We start from the raw sequence: 20,719 nt of genomic DNA, 5'->3' as shown, positions 1-20,719 counted from the left end.
CTGTAATGCTGGGACTAGACCCCTGCACACCACAATTTTCCCTTGCCAGCTGGTTCCATGTTAGTCTCTGCCAACATGGAAACAAGAAGAATATTGCAGAACTGGAGGAGGAACAAGCTTATACCTCCCTACTTGCTTCCTTTTCTTTCAATATTCATTTATTCATTCAATTATTGAACAAAGATTTGAGTGACTATTGCATGCCAAGCACTGTTCTAGGTGTTTAAAATTCATCAGTGACAATATTTCTGCCTCCATAGAGTTTATCTTCTAGTAGAGAGAGATAATAAACAATGTGCATAATAAACAACAGTGTTGTAGGAAAAAGGAAAGAAGAAAGGAAAGAGTGATTGGGAGTGCATGAGTGTTACAGTTTTAAACAGGATGGTCATGGTCGAGTTCTTTGGGAAGAAGATATTTGAGTAAAGACTTGGTGTTAAAATGAAAGTAGGCTTGGCATGTTCAAGGAACAGTCCAGAGGTCAGTGTGACTGGATTGAAGGGAGGGAGGATGAAAGGGAGAGAAAGATAAAATTGTTTACCTTTGGGAGAAAGGAACTTGAGGTGAGGAACGTTTGGGCAGATTGCTTTTCTTTGTTTTAAGTGGTATACAATCTTTTGACTTTTTAAACCATGAATATGTGTCAATTTTATACAAATAAAATTTAAAATAATGAATTACAAATTGCGATATGGTATCCTGAATTGGATCCTGGAACAGAAAAATGACATTAGAGGAAAAGCTGGTAAAATCTGAATAAAGTCTATTCAATCAAAATGTGCTAATACTATTTTCTTAGCTTTGACAAATATATCATGTACTATAAAATGTTAACATTAGGTAAAACTGGATGAAAGGTATATACTAATTCTCTATATTTGAAATTTTTTTGGTACATCTAAAATTATTTCAGGATAAAAAGTTTATTTAAGAAAAATTTGAAACAACCAGAAAACTGAATCAGGTGGTAAGATCTTGCCCTTTCTTTACTCCCAACTCCCAGCCCTTGCAGCCTTTTCTGGGTTTGAGCAGTGGGTTATTTACCTGGCAGGAAGATGTGATTTACCCATGGGCCTGGGCTAATCCCCAGATGGAAGGGAAAAGGCTGGTAGGGAAGAATTTTGGATCACACCTATGGAACATCCAGCTCACTGATCCTTGGTGAATGACATCCAGAAGCTGAAAAGCAGAAACCAGGACAGACCATTTACACGTAAAAAATATGAACGTGCCAATTCCCTTAAGCTTTTAAGAAAGCAGGGTACTAAAAATATCTCCACAGAACTTTACTCCTTGTTTCATCTCTGTTTCTAGAGAGCTTTAAAATTAAAGGAGTGGCTTCAAAGTAGGAATAACTCCAGATCCTTGATTCAATGACTTTTCCCTCACTTCAGACTTTGTAAAGTTTTTGGTGGAGGTGCCTGTTTAGGTGACTCTTGTCGATGTTAAATATTGTCCTATGTTGGTACTTTCCACCTCTACTTTTATATTCATTGGTGTATGAATTACTAAAAAAGTTGTTTTAAAATTTTTAGACAATTACGTAATAGTAGGGAAAAAAAGCTTAATCTTTGGTGTCATTACTCTGAGACTATCAACTTACTACTCTTCTCCCTGGTGAGTCTTTTCTTAGTATTGAGGAGATCATTTTCTGTTCATGGTTCTTCCACATATTCTGCTTCCACTTACAATTCCTCTTCTCTTTCTGGCCCTTACCTTTTTGGAAACAAAAGCCAGAAAGGAAAGTATTTTGCATACTATTTTTATTTTCTGTCCTATCACATACCTCCCTTGAAGTAGAGCAGGCTACCCCTTAAGTTGGGGTGAAAGAAAAAGGGAAAGAGAAAATGAGAGAGAGAAAAATAATGGACATTTCAACATTTTATCCAGCCACGTTTAAATCCACTCTCCTGGCATGCAGGAGTATGTATATATATATATATATATATATATATATATATATATACACACTATATATATATGTATTTCTGGGATCATGAGCAATTAAGTGGTGATGAGTAATTAGCATTCAGAAGTTCATTTTGATTTTGTTTTCCTCACACTTTTAAAAAACTATGTAAGAAATACATATTCAGTATAGAAAAATTAAGAGACAAATATTAGACTAAATTAAAAATTACTTGAAATCTCAGAAAGAATCCCCCTACTCTAACATACCATCAACCATTCAATGGAAGAAAGCAAGAATAGAAATAAGGAATGAAGCATTGAAGCATGTGAAGCTCCAGTTCCAGAAGATTCTGAGACTCAGTGCCTTTCTTGGGGCCTGGTGGTTTCATGTTTTGCCACGGTTGATATACTGCTGCTGCTGCTAAGTCACTTCAGTCGTTTCTGACTTTGTGCGACCCCATAGATAGCAGCCCACCAGGCTCCCCTGTCTCTGGGATTCTCCAGGCAAGAACACTGGAGTGGGTTGCCATTTCCTTCTCCAATGCATGAAAGTGAAAAGTGAAAGTGAAGTCGCTCAGTCGTGTCTGACTCCTAGCGACCCCATGGACTGCAGCCTAGCAGGCCTCTGTGTCCATGGGATTTTCCAGGTGAGAGTACTGGAGTGGGGTGCCATCGCCTTCTCCAATGGTTGATGTACAGTGTCACATTAATCATCCCTACTGGATAACACTCTTTGGTTGTAAGTGACAAAAAACCCAACTCAAGTTTATTTATACAAAAATAAATAGAAATAGGATATCTGCTCAAACTGTGTAAATTTGAATGCCAGCACTACATGATCTTCAGCATGTTACTACCTCTTAAAGCCTCTGCTTCCTCATCTGGAAAATGGCACCTCTCTTCTTGTGAGGTTGTTACAGGGAAATGAGGCATGTGCCTGGCACATAGTAACCACTCCATGAATGGTAGCTAGTATCTTCAGTAATTAAGTAGTATTTGGTTTCTTGAAGAGTGGGGAAAGTTGTGTGGCTAGCATTTTACTACTAGAGGAAGTTGAAAGGCAGGAAACAGGGGGAGTGAGGCAGAGCTTTCCTTCTCATGTGTTCTTATCCTCATGAAGTCCACCACGACTGTGCAAGGATTGCTGGTGTGGACAGCTCTGCCCTGACATCCTATCTTACCCACAATGCCCCGAGTGACTATTTCCTGGTTAACAGGCAGACTTCTGCAGCCAGAGTCCAGTAAAACTCCATATGTCATCAATCATGAAGGGAAACTTTGCCAGAGCTTACCTGGAGAGCTGAGAACTCTGCAGTTTGAGATGGTGGTTTCTACATCCCAAAAGGATGCTGAAACCTGTGTCAGACATCTCTGAGAATTTAAAGCTGCTCCTTCTACCCAGGGTACCATCAGGAAGAAGGAAGCTTCCCCCTCTATCCTTCTTGAGTTCTTGTGGCTGAGCTAATAATAAAATTGACACAAGAGAGATTAACAGAAGAAGAGATGAGTTTAATTCATGTTCACGGAGGGCTCATTGAAATGGGACCTAAGAAGTAGCCAAAGAAGACAGCTTTTATACTTTTTAGAAAAGAAACAATAAATTTGAGAGGAATTGGCAGGAGGAAGAAACTTAGGTTTGGGTGCTTAATTAGTTAGGAATTTAAGCAAAGTTTGGGTTTGGGTGGAAGATTAGTAAATAAGTAATAAAGTTTGTCTACATAGGCTTCTTGGCTTTGAATTCCCTGTCTCTGGTCATAAGGATGTCCTACCTTTTGGAGAAGGAAATGGCAACCCACTCCAGTACTCTTGCCTGGAGGATCCCATGGATGGAGGAGCCTGGTAGGCTGCAGTCCATGGGGTCACAAAGAGTTGTACACGACTGAGCAACTTCACTTTCACTTTCTACCTCTTAGTATAGGGAGGGCACTTTTCATATGGGAGATTTATTTCCTACTTTCAGGGAGACAGAAAGAAAGGTCAAAGTGTCCGTCTTGCATAATCTATTTCTTAAGTAACTTTAGTTCAAAAATAATATGCCATTGAGACATATTCTGGGGTGGCCTGCCCTGGGCCCCAACAGTACACTCACACATACTGCTTGTGTCCTATGTCTATCTTTTCATCTTTAGGGTCTACTTAATAAATATGTAATGAAAAACCAACCAAAACTTGGTAAAAACCTTTTCAGAAATGATTGCCTGAAATCTCTAATTCATAGGTTTTTCAATTTCTCTTACTAAAAATTCAAAGTTTCTTAATGGAATATTTATTAAAGTACACTGGGATATAGTCCATTCTTGTCTTGGAATCAAAACAATGTCAATGCCTCAACCAGAATTTGTGATGAACCATGTACAAATCTTCAGATCTGGCTTGAGGTGGCCTAGGTGGCCTATAGGCCCCAAAAGGAAAGTACCATTTCTCATGAAGTCCCAGAAACAGGATGGTGAGGCCATAAGATGATGTCTCTTTTTACACACCAGTTCTGTAGCCCAGGTAGAGCTGCCACCCATTTGAATCATGGCAGACAGGTTTTTCCTAAGTATGGCTAACAGAATCACAAACTATAGCACCCCATTCAGTCCATTTGTGTGTTTTTTCCTACCAAAACAAAACTCCTCCATTAAAACTGAACAGCAATTGGACAATTTCTTAAATCTTAAATCTCTAATCTCATGCATGAAAGGCAACCTGCAATTTAGAGCAAGATTTGAAGAGGTAGACACACCTCATAGACTTTTTTCTTACCAATCTGCTTCAATAGATGGGAATCTTTGTTTAAGCTGACTCCAGGTCTTTCTTTGTGTTTGAAAAAAACACTAGTCTTTTGTGGTTTCTCCATGTCCCAGTTGCAACTTCAGGAACTCTGATAAGTGTCACCAAAGTTGTAATTTATAACTTTTAGGAGGCCCAGGCTTCCTCTGAGTGAGACATTTATCAGTCCTTGTTATCCAACCACTCGTTTCTTTCTTGTTGCTCTATGTGGTAAAGAAAGCAGTTTTCTGTTCCTGGTGACTTGCCAAAGCAGTGAATAAGACAGCAAGATTATGGTCATAGCAGGTTCTTCCAAACCCCTTCCCTGCGGTCCTTTTCTAAACAGGAGTCACTGATTTCCATATTTAAAGAGGCTGATCTATTTTGTACCATCACGAGACAGAAAGTAGCTTAAGGAATAAATTTACTGTCAGAATGCAGCAGATTCTCCTACTTTCAAAAGTTTCCAGGACTTCCCTGGTGGTCCAGTGGTGAACAATCCAGCTGCCAGTGCAGGGGACACTGGCTCAGTCCCTGGTCTGAGAAAATTTCACGTGCTGAGGAGCAGCGAAGCCTGTGTGCTGCAGCTGCTGAGCCCCTGAGTCTGGAGCCTTGCTCCCCAACAGGAGAAGCCATTGCAATCGAAAGCCCGCACACCTCAAGGAAGAGCAGCTCCCCGCTGCCCACCCCATCCACCAAAACTGGACAAAGCACAGACAAAAGGAAACAAAAACCAAAAACCCACACAGAACAAAACAAAAAAAGTTTCCAGATTACTTTTAAAAAAAAGGATCAATTTTATTTTATTTTGGCGGCTGCTGTGCACAGCCTTTCTCCAGCCGCAGCGAGCAGGCTCAGTGGTTGCAGCGTGTGGTCTCCAGAGCATGTGCTCAGAGTCTGCACAGGCTCAGTTGTCCCAAGGCATGTGGGAAGTCCTCCCCAGACTAGGGAAGGAACCCATGCTCTCTGCGTTGACAGGGGGATTCTTAACCACTGGACCACCAGGGAAGTCCTCCAGACTACTACCACAGCCATATTAATTTCTTGAAATTAATGTTTACTTTTATCTAGAAACATATAGCTTTAAATATTAAATTATTGCAAAAGTCTCATAAGGAAAAACAGCTACCCTTGTCCAGTTAAACTTTAAAACTATTGTTAGTTCCTTCTTTTCTTTACTGTTTATTTTTCTATGGATATGCATATATGTAATTGGTTGGAAGACTTAACTATGGGCTTTCTCATTAGTTAAATGGATATTGCCTTCTTGCTACTTCCTTCTTTTTGCCAGTACTCAAATTCTTGGTTAAATTCATTTCCAGTATTATGACTATATAAATACTGTTCATTGAAAAGCCAAAAACTATTCATTCCTCCTTTCCTATAAACATTTTGATATTATTAGGGTTAATAATTGCTCCTCTGCCCCTCTGCCCTCTTTTGCTGAAATGTCTTGGTTCTAATGGTCAGATTCTTAACACAATTGTGCACACAGTTAAATGTATCAGATAACTTCTCAGATAACTTTCAGACAACTTTTCTGCCTCCATTATCTTGATCCAAGCAAATGTCTTACTCTCTGGGCCAGTTATATAGCTACAGCTCTGGAATTTCCCTTCATAAACCTGGAAATTGCCTGTGTCTGAGTCCGATACTTATATGACATGACTTTCTCTTTTGGGGTTTATTAACTCCCTAATTTTTCATGGCTCACATTTTCAAATAGCTTCTTGAGAAAAAAATACATGGGAGAAAAGTCTTTTGAAACTTTTCAAGCCTGAATTTTCCTTTATCTTCATAGCTGGTAGATAATTCAACTGGGTATAGAATGGACTGAAAATGTTTTTTTTCCCCTTAGAATTTTGAACACATTCTTCCATATTTTCTAGTTCCCTATATCACAGCAGAGGAATGGCCCTTCTTATTTGTAGTTATTTTGATATAACTTTTTCTTTCACTTTAAAAACCTCTATTCATCCCTGGTGTTCTGAAATGTTATCAAGATGTGGACTGTATCTTTTGTACTGCCACTCAATGAGCTCTTTTAATCTTGAAACTCAAGTCTTTTGGTACAAAGAATTGTTTATAAATTATTTGCTTGAAGAATATCTTCCTTTCTTAATTTTCTGTTTTCTATTTCTAGAATTCAACTTGTTCTCATCATTGTTTTTCACCTTGAGGATCTTTTTCAAATGTCTGTGAATCTTAGGCTGTTTGTTAAGGTTTGATTCAATCACTAAAAAGTTAATCAGGGCTCTTTGTGCATATGTAGGATTCTTCTGGTGATCTTCACTGTAGGACAGTTGTTCTCAATAAGGACAGATCCCATAAAAGGCATTTTGGAAGTTGTGAGAATTTTTAAAAGAGTTATTGGGGTTCTGTGACATAAAAAGAGAAATACATATTTGGTCTTTGCTCCTGGTTCCTGACACAAAGCTCCAAAAACCTTTCCAATTTCCTGAGTAATAAGCATGCTGCCGCTGCTGCTCTGCTTCAGTCGTGTCCGACTCTGTGTGACCCCATAGATGGCAGCCCACCAGGCTCCCCATCCCTGGGATTCTCCAGGCAAGAACACTGGAGTGGTTGCCATTTCCTTCTCCAATGCATGAAAGTGAAAAGTGAAAGTGAAGTTGCTTCGTCATGTCCGACTCTTAGCGACCCCATGGACTGCAGCCTACCAGGCTCCTCTGTCCATGGGATTTTCCAGGTGAGACTACTGGAGTGGGTTGCCATTGCCTGCTAGGAGTGTCTTACTCACTATGCAGGATGGTTACCAGAAGGTCCAAGTCATGACTAGAGGCTTGGGAATTTCCTCACCGCCTATCCTCTGGGGAGAGAAGAGGTTAGACATTGAATTAATAATCAATCATGTCTACATGCTGAAGTTGCTATAAAAATTCCCATACTATAGTGTTCAGAATGTTTCTGGGTTGGCAAACACATTGAGGTGCTGGGAAGCTGTGCGTGTGTGTTAGTTGCTCAGCTGTGTCCTACCCCATGGACTGTAGCTTATGGATGTAATCCTCCAGGCTCCTCTGTTCTTGGAATTCTCCAGGCAAGAATACTGGAGTGGGTAGCCATTCCCTTCTCCAAGCGTTGGGAGGGTCGTGCATCCCAAATTCCTTGGGGACAGAAGCTCTGGCACTCAGGACCCTTCCAGAATTCACCTTATGCACTTCTTCATCTTGCTGTTTGTCTGTATCCCTTATCATACTCTAAAAAATAAACTTTTAAATGTCAGCTAATGTTTCTCCAAGTTTTGTGAGCCGCTACAGAAAATTATCAAACATGACGAGGGGGTTGTGGAAATCCCAATTTGATCAGGAGTACAGGTGACAACCTAGGATTTGTGATTGGTGTTGAAACTGGGGGCAGTCTCGTAAGACTGAGATATTAACCTGTGGGATCTGCACTAATTCTGAGTACTTAGTGTCAAAACTGAATTGTAGTATGCCTAGTTGGTGTTGGAGAAATTAGTAGGTGTGAGGGAGAACCTCACACATTCGGTGACAGAGTGTTGTGAATGTAGAGAAATGAAGTGGCCTGATAGTATATAGTATATGGGGGACAAAAATGCTAGCTGACTTGTCGAACAGTCGCATAAAACAAAGACTGCCATAGGTCTAGGGTTGCCAGATAAAATAAGGCCACTCAGTTGAATTTCAAATTTCAGATAAGCAACAAATATATTTTTTGTATCAGTATGTCTCAAATATTGCCTTTTTATTTGGCAACTTCATCTGTGTTCTATTTCACTCTTAATGTCCTCCTGGACAGTTATGAAGTCATTTTTAGTGATTTGATTCAGGATATCAACACTATTTAATACAAACACACCAATTATTTTTTGCGTATATTTGCTGTACCTTGAGATTTCCATAGATTTTCATTTCTTCTTTTTTTCATTTCTAAGAATGTAGCTACCATATAAAACCAGGGGTGACTGGACTTTGTCTTGTTTTGAACTTAACCAGAGGTTGTTGTTCACCATTTAGAGAGACATATCACTGACAATAGCCCTACTTGTGATCAAATATGCTGATGTTAGTCTGCAGTTTACTTGTCTTACTCATGGTGATTCAAATATACGAAATACAAAGAATCATAAGAGATGACTAGTAACAATTACACTCCAACAAATCGAACAACCTAGAAGAAATGAATAAATTCCTAAAAACAACAATCTGTCAGGACTGAATCATGATGCAATAGAAAATACGAACAGGCTAATTACTAGTAAGGAGGTTGAATGATTAATAAAAAAATCTCTTGAGGCTCAAATATTTGCTCCTGCTGAGACACTGGTGCAGCTCCAAGGCTCTACCAGCTCTTGATTTCTATGGATTCCAGCAACAGAGAGGACAGGATTGAGGCGATATGGGACTGATGGTGCTGGTCCCCTGACCTCCGGCCTGCTGGGAACAGGACTCCTAAAACAATAAATATGTCTGGAAGGCTGTGGTCCAAGGCTATTGTTGCTGGTTTTAATCAGGGTCTACGGAACCAGAGGGAGCACACAGCTTTCCTGAAAATTGAAGGTGTGTATGTCCAAGATGAAATTGAATTCTATCTACGCAAGAGATGTGCTTATGTGTACAAAGCAAAGAACAACACAGAAAATCCAACAAAACCAGAGTTATCTGGGAAAAGATAACTCACACTCAGGAACAGTGGCAGAGTTCATGCCAAAGTCTGAAGCAACTTTTGTGCTAAGGCCATTGGACAAAGGATTCATGTGATGCTTTTTCCTTCAAAGATTTAAATTTATTGAAAAATGAATAAAGTTGTGGATTTTAAAAAAACAAACAAATCTCTCAACAAAAGAAAGTCCATGGCCAAATGTTTTCACTGGTAAATTCAACCAAACATTCAAAGAAGAATTAGCACCAATATTTCTCAAACTTGTCACAAAATAGAAGAGGAAGGACTATTCCAATCTCATTTTATGAGGCCAGCATTACCCTGATGTCAAAATAAGACAAGGATCCACAAGAAAAGAAGATTACATGCCAATATCCCTGATGAACATAGATCCTCAACAAAATATTAGCAAATCAAATTCAATAATACATTAAAATGATCATTCACCATTATTAAGTGGGATTTATCCCAGGAATGCAAAGATGGCTCATCATCCACAAATCAGTCAATGTGATATACTACATTGAAAAAATGCAGGGTAAACATTGTGTGATCATCTCAATAGATGCAGAAAAAGCATTGTACAAAATTCAGCTTATGATTAAAAACCCTCAACAAAGTGGGTATAGAGAAAACATGTTTAAACATAAAAAGGCCATATATGACAAGTCCATAACTAGCATCATACTTAATGGTGAAAACTGAAAACTTTTTATTTAAGATCAGGATCAAGACAAGAATTTCCCCTCATCACTTTTATTTAACATAGTATTGAAAGTCTTAGCCAGAGCAATTAGGCAAGAATAAGAAACAAAAGTTGTCCAAATTGGAAAGGAAGAAGTAAAACTGTCACTATTTGACATGGTATTATATGTAGAAAACTCTGAAGACTCCATCAAAAAATTGTTATCTAATGGACAAAAAAATTAGTTATCTAATGAACAAATTCATGAAATTTGTAGGATACAAAATCAGTACACAAAAATATGTTGCATTTATAAAACAGTAATAATGAGCTATTGGAAAGGGAAATTAATAAAACAATTCCATTTGCAATTGTACCAAAAAGAATAAAATATCTAGGACTAAATTTAGCTAAGGAGGTGGAAGACCTATGTACTGAAAAGCCCAAGACATTAATGAAACAAATTAAAGAAGATTCAGATAAATAGAGAGATATTTCATGCTCATGGACAGAAATAATTAATAACGTTAAAATGTCCCTAATACTCAAAGCAATGTACACATTCAGTGCTATCCTTATCAGAATCCCAGTGACATTTTCCATAGAAATTAAACAAACAATCCTAAAATTTGTATGGAACTATGAAATACTCTAAATAGCCAAAGTAACCTTGAGAAAGAAGAACAAAGCTGGAGGCATAATGCTTCCTGATTTCAAATTATATTACAAGCAATAGTAATCAAAGTAGTATGGTATTGGCATAAAAACTGACACATAGATCCATGGATCAGAATTCTGATAAAGGGATCAGAATAGGAGCCCAGTTTATAGCCATACTACCCTGAACAGACCCAATCTTATCAGAATAGGGAACCCAGAAATAAACCATATATATATAATACATATATATATATATGGTCAACTAATTTGTGACAAAGGAGCCAAGAATACACAATGGAAAAATTGGACAGTCACATGGAAAAGGATGAAAATAGACCAGTCTTACACCACATACAAATTAATTCAAAATAGATTAAAGACTTAAATATGAGACCTGAAACCATATAACTCCCAAAAGAAAACATAAGTGGTAATCTCCTTGACATTGGTCTTGATGATTTTTGAATCTGACACCACCACCAACAAAAAAACAATGAAAGCAAAAATAAACAAGTGAGGTAACATCAAATTAAAAAGCTTCTGCACAGTAGAGGAAATCATCAACAAAATTAAAGTCAACCTACTGAACAGGAAAAAATATTTGCAAATCATATATCTGATAAGGGACTAATATCCAGAGTATATAAAGACCTTATAAAACTCAATATAAAACTCCCCACAAACAACCCAATTAAAAAATGAGCAGAAGATCTGAATAGACATATTTTCCAAAGACATACTGATGATCACCATGTACATGATAAGAAGATACTCTACATCATTAATCATCAGGAAGATGCCAATCAAAACTGCCTACCCATGTCACTTTATACTTGTTAGAATAGATATTACCAGAAAAAATCAGAAATAACAAGTTTCAGTGAGAATGTGGATAAAAGGGATCCCTTTTGTGCTGTTGGGAATATAAATTGATACAGCCACTGTGAAAGTTCTTCAAAAAATTAAAAATAGAGCTACCATATTTTCCAGCAATTACACTTATGGATATTAATCTGAAGAAGATTAAAACATTAACATTAACTCAAAAGAATATAGGCACCTTCATGTTCATTGAAGCATTGTTTACAATAACCAAGATATAGAAACAACCTAAGTGTCCATTGATAGAGGAATAGATAAATAAATTGTGGTATATAAATACAATGGAATATCATTCAGCCATAAAAAATGAATGAAATCTTGCTATTTGTGACAACATAGATTGATTTTGTGGGCATTATGTTAAGTGAAATAAGTCAGAAAGAGACACACAAATACTGCTTTTTCTCTCTTATATGTGAAATCTAAAAAAGAAAAGAACCCTCCCTCCCAAGCCAAGCACATTTATAGAGAACAAATTGGTGGTTGCCAGAGGTGGGGATTGGGGAGTGGGAGAAATGAGCAAACTGTTTGTATTTTAGGTTAAATAAATTGAATTTAGAAACAGAGGAGAGAACTGTCTTCCCCTGAGGTAAGAGAAGTGAAGTTAAAAGTGTATGTGCAGCCCATGCTTCTCCACTTAGCCAGAGATAGGTAAGCTACTGATTAGAGAAATGATTTGGGAATGAGAACATGAGGAGAGAGAGTAGATCTGAAATAAATGCTCTGGGCAGTTTAAAAGGAAGAAATCATTAAGAAGTGAGAGACCCATCAGCAAGGGCCAACTTGGGTCTGCAACCTCTTATAAGAATCCTCTACAACAAAGGATAAGAAGCAGAGAAAGTTGAGTTGAGTGACCATGAGTTAGGAATTGGCATGGTAAGCCTGGCCAAAGATTTTCTGGAGGTGAAGGAATACCGAACAGAGTACTGAGGAGTTTTCAGTGAACTCTGTTTAGCCAGAAAGCAATGAATAAACTGGGTTGGAAGCTGTCCACTCCAAGAGAATCCCCATGGACAGAGGAGACTGGCAGGTTACAGTCCATGCAGTTGCAGAGTCAGACATGACTGAGCGCCTAAGCACAGGTCAGCACATGTTCTTTGCATCCAAAGATGGAGAAGCTCTATACAGTTAGTAAAAACAAGACCTGCAGCTGACAGTGGCTCAGATCATGAGCTCCTTATTGCAAAATTAAGACTTAAATTGAAAAAAGCAGGGAAAACCACTAGGCCATTCAAGTATGACCTAAATCAAAGTCCTTATGATTATACAGTGGAGGTGATGAATAGACTCAAGGGATTAGATCTGGTAGACAGAGTGCCTGAAGAACTATGGACAGAGGTTCATAATCTTGTACAGGAGGCAGTGACCAAAACCATCCCAAAGAAAAAGAAATGCAAGAAGGCAAAGTGGTTGTCTGAGGAGCTTTTATGAATAGCTGAGGAAAGAAGAGAAGCGAAAGGCAAGGGAGAAAGGGAAAGATATACCCAACTGAATGCAGAGTTTCAGAGAATTGCAAGAAGAGATAAGGCCTTCTTAAATGAACAATGCAAAGAAATAGAAGAAAACAATAGAATGGGAAATACTAGAGATGTCTTCAAGAAAACTGGAGATATCAAGGGAACATTTAATGCAAGCTTGGGTACGATAAAGGACAAAAAAGATTAGCTTAGGGCCCAACAGAAGCAAAAGAGATTAAGAAGAGGTGGCAAGAATACACAAAAGAACTATACAAAAAAAAGCTGTTAATGACCAAGATAACCATGATGGTGTGGTCACTCATCTAGAGCTGGACGTTCTGGAGTGTGAAGTCAAGTGGGCCTTAGGAAGCGTTACTCTGAAGAAGGCTAGTGAGGGTGATGCACTTCCAGCTGAGCTGCTTAAAGTCCTAAAAGATGATGCTCTTAAAGTGCTGCACACAAAAACTCAGCAGTGGCCACAGGACTGGAAAAGGTCAGTTTTCACTCCAATCCCAAAGAAGGACAATACCAAAGAATGTACAAACTACTGTACAACTGCACTTATTTCACATGCTAGTAAGATTATGCTCAAAATCCTTCAAGCTAGGCTTTAGCAGTACATGAACCAAGAACTTCCAGATGTACAAGCTGGGTTTCAAAGAGGCAGAGGAACCAGAGATCAAATTGCCAACATTTATTGGATCAGGGAGAAAGCAAGGGAGTTCCAGAAAAACATCTACTTCTGCTTCATTGACTATGCTAAAGCCTTTGGTTGCATGGATCATAACAAACTGTGGAAAATTCTTCAAGAGATGGAATTAACAGACCACCTCACCTGTCTCCTGAGAAACCTGTATGTGGGTCAAGAAGCAACAGTGACAACTGGATCATGGAACAACTGTCTGGTTCCAAATTGGGAGAGGCGTAAACAAACTGTATATTGTCACCCTGCTCATTTAACTTCTATGCAGAGTACATCATGTGAAACGCTGGGCTGGATCAATCACAAGCTGGAATCGAGATTGTCAGGAGAAATATCAACAACCTCAGATATGCAGCTGCTACCACTCTAATGGAAGAGAGTGAAGAGGAACTAAAAAGCCTCTTGATGAAAGTGAAAGAGGACAGTGAAAAAGCTGGCTTAAAACTCGACATTCAAAAACTAAGATCATGTCATCTGGTCCCATAACTTCATGGCAAATAGATGTGGAAAAAGTAGAAGGAGTTGCAGATTCTTCTTCCCAGAATCACTGCAGACAGTGACTATAGTCATAAAATTAAATGATGTTTGCTCTTTGGAAGGAAAGCTATGACAAACCTAGACAGTGCACTAAAAAGCAGAGACCTCACTTTGCTGACAAAGGTCTGTATAGTCAAAGCTATGATTTTTCCAGTAGCTATGTACGGATGTAAGAGTTGCACCATAAAGAAGGCGGAGCGCTGAAGAATTGATGGTTGCGAATTATGATGCTGGAGAAGACTCTCACTGAAAGTCCCTTGGACTGTAAGGAGATCAAGTCAGCCAAGCCTAAAGGAAATCAACCTTGAATATTCATTGGAAGGACTGATGCTGAAGCTAAAACTCCAATACTTTGGCCACCTGATGTGAAGAGTGGACTCACTAGAATAAAGACCCTGATGCTGGGAAAGATTGGAGGCAAAAGGATGAGAGCAGCAGCGGATGAGATGTTTAGATAGCATCACTGATTCAATGGATACGAATTTGAGCAAACTTAGGGAGATAGTGGAGGACAGAGGAGCCTGATACACTATTGTCCACGGGCTGCTAAGCACTCCTATTGTTCAGTGGGATTCATGTGAAGTAACTGAAATAATTTATGAAAAGTGCTTAGCAAGTTGCCTGGCACAGAATAATTGATTACCAAATGGTTGTTGACATTGTTCAGTTGTTAATTTGAGTCCAACTCTTTTTGATCCCATGGACTATAGCATATCAATCTCCTCTGTCCTCCACTATCTCCCTGAGTTTGTGGCTGGGCTTCCCTTTTACCTGCTATGAATCCACCTGCAATGTGGGAGACCTGGGTTCGATCCCTGGTTTGGGAAGATCCCCTGGAGAAGGGAAAGGCTACCCACTCCAGTATTCTGGCCTGGAGAATTCCATGGCCTGTATAGTTCATGAGGTAACAAAGAGTTGGGCACGAATTTCACTTCATTTCACTTCACAGATGAGGCTACAGAAACTCAAAGATATGCAGATGACACCACCCTTATGGCAGAGAGTGAAGAAGAACTAAAGAGCTTCTTGATGAAAGTGAAAGAGGAGAGTGAAAAAGTTGGCTTAAAGGTCAACATTCAGAAAACTAAGATCATGGCATCTGGTCCCATCACTTCATGGTGAATAGATGGGAAAACAGTGGAAACAGTGGCTGACTTTATTTTTCTGGGCTCCAAAATCACTGCAGATGGTGATTGCAGCCATGAAATTAAAAGATGCTTACTCCTTGGAAGGAAAGTTATGACCAACCTAGACAGCATATTAAAAAGCAAAGACATTACTTTGTCAACAAAGGTCCATCTAGTCAAGGCTATGGTTTTTCCAGTGGTCATGTATGGATGTGAGAGTCAGACTATAAAGAAAGCTGAGTGCCAAACAATTGATGCTTTTGAACTGTGGTGTTGGAGAAGACTCTTGAGAGTCCCTTGGACTGCAAGAAGATCCAACCAGTCCATCCTAAAGGAGATCAGTCCTGGGTGTTCTTTGGAAGGACTGATGTTGAAGATGAAACTCCAATACTTTGGCCACCTGATGTGAAGAGCTGACTCATTTGAAAAGACCCTGATGCTGGGAAAGATTGAGTGTAGGAGGAGAAGGGGATGACAGAGGATGAGATGGTTGGATGGCATCACCGACTCAATGGACATGAGTTTGGGTAAATTCTGGGAGTTGGTGATGGACAGGGAGGCCTGGTGTGCTGCAGTTCATGGGGTTGCAAAGAGTCAGACACGATTGAGCAACTGAACTGAACTGAATGTGCCCAAAGTCACTGAGACAGAACCACATCCATACAGACAGGCTCCAGCGCTGGGGATTCCACCTGAATTCAAATACTATCCCCTTAAAAACTAGCTGTGGGGATTTTAAGTCGAATTGGGGATTGAGGGAAAGCTCTTTGGAGGTCATCCCGGCTAGGGCTGTATGAGGAAAGCAGGCTGCACAGGCAGCAGTGAGGCAGGAAGCACTTGGCTCCCTGCCCGAGACACACACAGGTGGTAGTCTCACTAGATCAGTGTGCCTGTCACATCATGGGCTTGCCATCAGGGGACCCAGGTTCAAGTTCCTGGCCTGCTGCAATCTCCCTGTGTGGCTTTGAGTGGTGGCTAATTTCTTACTGCATACTGAGGGGGAAAATTTGACTAGACAGGCCTACAGTTTTTCTCAACTTTAAAATGCTGGGATTCCCCCCAGAGGTATTTGTGATGTGGAAAAAAAGGCCTTTTCCTTATGTTTCAGGGAGGTGTTTTTTTAGGTCAGGGGTCCCTTCCTAATGCCCTGAATTTGAGCATCTTAAGTTTCTGTCTACCCAAGGGCAGGCCTCTCCTATGCTAGGCTGTGGAAACAGAAGGGTTAAATAATACACCCTGCTCTGCTTCAGGCTGGGTTCTAAGGACCCACTCTTGTTTCCGCTTTGCTGGCTGGCAGTTGTGACTCTCTGTGATTAAGTAAACACCCAGGAACAGGCAGCCCCAGACTTCTCCCATCAGATTCGCTACTTTTTTAAAAATCCTTCTTTTGGATACAAGCTTCTTTGAGCTCATCTTTGGAATGGAAATGAAAGCATTACTGTGGAACAGGCAGAACAGGAATTGCCCATCAATCAAACTACAACTAGAATATGGAATCCCTGGGCCTGGAGCCTGTGTTGTTTAGTCCTGGCTTACTGGTCTCCTTGCCTCCCTGTCTTCTTCCCTCCCTCTCACTCGTGTGGTCTACCTTCCCTCGTTGACCCCCGCGAGGTAGCCCCACTCCCACCAGGAGCCTCAGGAAAATGAGACCCCCACCCCCACCAAGAAGTGACCATCCCTGGGGACAAGAATCGAGTGAGTATGTGTGTGGACGGTGAGGAATAGGAGCCGGAATGGTGCTGCTGCGGCAATGACCTCAACAGTATTTCTTCTTTGCTTCCTCCAATCAGGTTGCACACTTCAACCTCAGCTGTCATTCCAAGTGAAGACTGTAGCTTAGATTTTAGCTTTTTCCCCATCTCCATGGCCTGACATATTTTTTCGGGGGGAGGTCAAGGATTCATTTTACCTCTGGGTTTATTTCTCTTTGTGTCTCTTCACCTATCTGGAGCTCATCTTCCTCATCTACTCCCTACAAACTACAAGAAAACAAACAAATGAAAAAGCAAATATGAGTCTCCTCCCTCACTTAACCATCACTTTCTCTGCCTCTCCTTTTGCAAATTTCTTGAATGCATGAGTCTGTCCTTGCTGTCTTCACTTCATCATCTCCTGTTTGTATCTGACTCTACAGGGCAGTGAACTGTCCTCACGGTCCCCCATGACCTTCTCATCACTCAATCCCAAGACCTTTTTTTAGTCCTCATCCAATTTAACCTTTTGACAACATGTGACATGCCAGACAGCTGTGCCTTCTCTCCTCTTGGTTTCTGTGACCAATCTTTTTACTGCTTCACCTACCCCTCAGAAATAATCACCTCCTTCTCGGTCTCTTTTGCCATGTTTTCTTCCCTGGCATGGACACAACATATATGTGTACCTATACATGTGTGTTCATTGCTCAGCTGTGTCCAGCTCGTTGTGACCCCATGGACTGTAGCCCACCAGGTTCCTCTGTCCATGGAATTCTCCAGGCAAGAATACCATTCCCTTCCCCAGGGGATCTTCCTGACCCAGGGATTGAACTCAGATATCCTCATTCGTAAGCAGGGAAATACTGAGCCCTTGTCTTCTCCTGAAAAGAATTTAAACAGACTATAGACAGATACACTTTATTAGAGTAGCCAAAAAAAAAGGAATGAGATGGAAGTGGTGGGGAAGAGTAAATTGTAGCCATAATACATGAGGAATGTAAAACTTTATCCAAAAGGTTCTATAAGGGCATTAGTCTACCCAACAAATCTGATTGTGTGACTCTCCCATCAAAAAGTCCTTGAGTACCCATTATTGCTCAACTTCTTAGCTTAGCCTTTTAGTTGTTTATTTATTTGGCTGCCTTGGGTCTTAGTTGCAACACACAGGATCTTCGTTGTGTCATGCAGGATCTTTCGCTGTGGCCCACAGGCTCTCTAGTGGTGGTGTGAGGGCTCCAGAGGGTGTGGGCTTCGGTGGTTGTGGCTTGCAGGTTTATTTGCTCCACAGCATGCGGGATCTTAGTTCCCTGATCAGGAGACGAACCCACATCCCTTGCATTGCAAGGCAGATTCTTAACCACTGGACCACCAGGGAAGTCCCCATAGCCTTTCATACTTGGATCCTAGCTTGCTTTTCCAGCTTATTTACTACTCTTGGACCTTGATACAGCTGATTCCTCTGCTTAGAATATACTGTGCTCAACGAACAGAAAAAGAGAAACCCTAAACCAACTATATGAAAAGATACTAAACTTCATTAATCATCAAGGAAATATAAATTACAGCCACAATGCACCACTGCACACCCACTAAAATGGCTTAAAAAGACAGTGGAAAGTTCCAAATCTAGCCTAGTGAGAATGCAGAGCAAAGTGAATTCTCCTAAACTGCTGACAGAAGTGTAAATCAGTACAATTATTTCGGTAAATTGTTTGTCAGTGTTTAGTAAACCTGAACATGTGCATACAAAAATTAAAATTGTTTCTGAGGATAAGCATTTCTACGTATGGGCCATCACAAAGAATATGTGCCCGTCTTCGCTTACCAGGGCTCAGATTCTACCTGGACCATCTGTTGTTTAAAAATCACAAAACAAGTATTAATACAATATGGTGGAATGAAACTTGACAAAAAACTTTCTGGAAGCTACATTGTGAAGTAAATTTCAACTCTCTGCTTTGTTTCCATTTATTTCAAATGGTGAATTATTTTGAAAGAGATTTAAAGTTTTCTTAATCACATGCTGCAAAACAAAAGACTTTGGAACACATGTTTTAACAACCTAATAAATCTGTGGAAAGGTTTTATTCCATAAAAAAGAATATACCGGGCTCTCTCCCTCTCCCTCACTTTGCCCACTCAGCAAACATTGACTCATGTTTAAAGACAGTTCCAGCGTCACCTTTTCTGTGAAGCTTCCCCCAGCAACTCCTGTGATAACTTATTACTCTTTTTTGGTAGCAAATAAACTTCCACAAGCTTCAGTTTCTGCATCTGGACAATGGGAATGATAATGGAACCTACTTCATTGTAAGGATTAAATGAGACACACATGAAAAGTGTTTAACATACATCCTGGCATATTGTGTGCCTTTATTAGATGTTAACAAGTAGGTATTTTACCCTTTTTATAAATGGAAAAGACAATAACCAAGAAGACTAGGCTATTTTCTTAAGCTAATTAGGACCCAAGGATAGAGTTTAGAATAAGCCCCTGACTCCTCTTGCCTGGGCCATAGGCTATTCAATCCTTGCCCACAAAGTCTTGCAAACATTGCTTTTCATCAGTCCTGGCTGTTCCTCTCTGGAAAACCTCTCCTACCCTGAATGTCAGACTCTTCAAGTTTAGCACTACTAGGGTGCATGACTTTATCTGTGTACGTGTGAGTAGGATCGCTGTTTAGTTCTAATCCGGTTGCCTCAGTCTTGCTGAGATCATTGTCTCTGTGATTCACTGCTAAAACAGTTTGGTCTCAGGGTGCACTGGGATAGCCAAATGGATTCAGAAGTCAAGGAGAAGGCATCCCAGGGCCAGTGGTTAGCCAGGTACAGGGGCCACCAGACCCAGCTGCACAAGGCGTTTGCTGCCCCTGGTGACCTGACGTCTGGCTTGGCTGCTGGGGGTGGGTTCTCCAGGGCCACCTCCTCAGCAGTCCTCTGACTGGGCACTCGGCAGTGCGTGTGCACTTAGGCTTGTGTGTGCTCGGCTGTGTCTCTCTGTGTGTGACTATCCCTAGGACTCAGGGACTCTGTGGTTCCCCTAGAGGAATCTCATAATAATTAACCCAATACGAAGTGGAAGCTGGTACCCATGCATATCCAGAAAGACGAAATAGGAGGCTCTGGGAGGCCAACTGCCTCACACAGAGTCACTTGAATTTTAAATGATGTTCATAAGTGATCTGCCTCACCCTGAGCCCAGGCTGTTTCTGGCTTACTTTATACCCATCTCAGAAAAGCAGAAGAACACACGAGGGTTCTCGGATAACCACGTGAGACACCCTGCTGAGACACCTTCCCATGGCTCCAAGGCCACCCTGCACTTGCAGTGGGCTCCCAGTGAACATTCTTGGAGTGACCTGTCTGTGGAGGTGCCCTGAGGAGGGGGGATCACAGGCCTTGGAAAGCAGGAATTTCATATTACAGTTGGAAGAGTGGGTTTAGTGAGCATGTGGGGAGTGGTTTGTTGGTGCTGACAGGCTGTTAACCTGTTCTGGGATCTTAAGCAGCTTTCTCCCCATTTCTCCATTTTGGGAGAGATGACTTTAAGGTTCCTTTCTTTAATGAGAGGTTTTCATATGGTGTTGAATCTCTCCTTTGAGACAAGCATTATTAAAAATTTACTGTGAGCACACAGTGGCTTACATGTGTTTGGAGCTTCATTAATA

General features: G+C 40.4%; 1 long non-coding RNA gene and 1 pseudogene across 1 annotated transcript; one reads left to right on the top strand and one right to left on the bottom strand.

Moving 5' to 3' along the window:
• Nucleotides 1-1,603: 1,603 nt before the first annotated feature.
• Nucleotides 1,604-7,464, bottom strand: LOC122441468. Its single transcript, XR_006269375.1, has 3 exons — nt 7,424-7,464; nt 3,204-3,372; nt 1,604-1,716 (listed from the first exon to the last, which is right to left on the bottom strand). It is a non-coding gene; the product is annotated as an uncharacterized LOC122441468 (long non-coding RNA).
• Nucleotides 7,465-9,109: 1,645 nt separating this feature from the next.
• Nucleotides 9,110-9,427, top strand: LOC122441465 (annotated as a pseudogene).
• Nucleotides 9,428-20,719: the final 11,292 nt, after the last annotated feature.

Source organism: Cervus canadensis, chromosome 5, assembly GCF_019320065.1.
Source record: "Cervus canadensis isolate Bull #8, Minnesota chromosome 5, ASM1932006v1, whole genome shotgun sequence".
In the NCBI taxonomy this organism is placed as follows: domain Eukaryota; kingdom Metazoa; phylum Chordata; class Mammalia; order Artiodactyla; family Cervidae; genus Cervus; species Cervus canadensis.
This window is presented reverse-complemented; position numbering and strand designations above follow the sequence as displayed.